We start from the raw sequence: 1,672 nt of genomic DNA, 5'->3' as shown, positions 1-1,672 counted from the left end.
TCTCTCTCTCTCTCTCTCTCTCTCTCTCTCTCTCTCTCTCTCTCTCAATATTGGTTCCAGGTAATCCTACGATTTTTCCCCAACACCATTCTAATTATCAAGGGCCGCGTTCCGTTTCACGCATATGTGCGCGTTTATCTACAGTTCATCTTACGTATATTGTAGGAAATGCGCGCATAATGCGTGAAACGGAACGCAACCAAGGCAGTAAAGCCAACGGCACACGATGCTTGTTTTCGTGCTGGATTGCTTGCTGGATGGAAATACTCTATTCTGATTGGTCCGTCTTCAGAAATGTACCAATCAGAACAAAGTATTTCTATCCAGCAAGCAATCCAGCATGAAAACAAGCATTGTGTGTCGTTGGCTTAAGGTGGTGATGTTACACTAGGAAGTGGTTAAATTGATTGGTTGGTAGAGTAAGAACATAAGGTGTGTTTAAAAGGTTTAATGTTGTCATAAAAGGCGGCTTTAAAAACATCTGCTCCACAATATATATCCATCTCATACAATGATAGAATTAGTCTGTCGGACTCTTCACGGAATATAGGACACTTGAATAGAATATGATTTATGTCGCGTATGCGATGTCCACAAGAGCATGCTGGATCTTCCACCATATTTTTCCTGTGTAAGTGCATGCCTGTACAAATGTGGTGAGATCGTATTCTTGCCATCAGTGTGATAATGTCCCTACTAGTATTTTTGTAATTCCAAAACCAATGCCTCTGAGAGATTTCTCTGGTCTGTATCCAATAATCTTTCCCCTTCTATGTAAATTCTTCCTTCAGCATATCATGGTTTTTACCTATAATCCATTTATGTACCGACCGAGATATTTCACTAGCCTCCGTATAATTATGCAAAGGTGATGACTCTGTATTGTAGGCCGCTAACTTGGCCAGTGTCCGCTAATTCGTTCCCTTCTATACCACATGACCCGGAACCCAGACCAGCGTGATACAAACATTCAGGTTATTTGCTAAATCGATTTTGTGTATAATTTTGTAGCATATGTCTGGCTTATTACCTCGAGTATCCAAAAATCTAAACTAGAGTTGCCCGATTCTGAATCGATTATATGAGAATCGATTATATTTTTCGTAATTGATTCACAAATAATCGATCCTTTGAAATACTAGATTTTTGGAATCAATACTTTTTTTAATAGAATCGATCAATTTAATATAATTTTTGTCGCTAAAGCCAGCGGCACACGGTGCTTGTTATCGTGCTGAATTGCTTGCTGGGTGGAAATAATCTGTTTTGATAGGTGCATTCTCATCCATCTTCAGAAATGCACCAATCAGGGCCCTTATTCTTGAAATAGTTGCGTATATGTAAGTTTTACTGCTCAGGTTTAATTATACCATAAAATAGCTGCGCAACGAAAATTACATATACGCAAAAATTTCAAGAATATAGACCTAGAACAGAATATTTCCATCCAGCAAGCAATCCAGCACGAAAACAAGCACCGTGTACCGCTGGCTTAAGATGTTGCGTTACGCATCATGGAGATGGGAGTAGAACTAATCAGAAAGTTGCCTAAAAATATATTAATCTAAGGCTGCGTTCAGATTCCTTACCCGGGTGCACTCTAATACAAGAAATGCTATAGTGTGCTATAGTGAAATGCTATACATAGGCCGCGTTCAGTAGAACAAGTGAT

This window comes from Odontomachus brunneus, unplaced genomic scaffold, assembly GCF_010583005.1.
Source record: "Odontomachus brunneus isolate Ranch 3 - 2012 unplaced genomic scaffold, Obru_v1 Obru_scaffold_041, whole genome shotgun sequence".
Lineage (NCBI taxonomy): Eukaryota > Metazoa > Arthropoda > Insecta > Hymenoptera > Formicidae > Odontomachus > Odontomachus brunneus.
The sequence above is the reverse complement of the archived record's forward strand: the minus strand, read 5'-3'. Positions refer to the sequence as shown.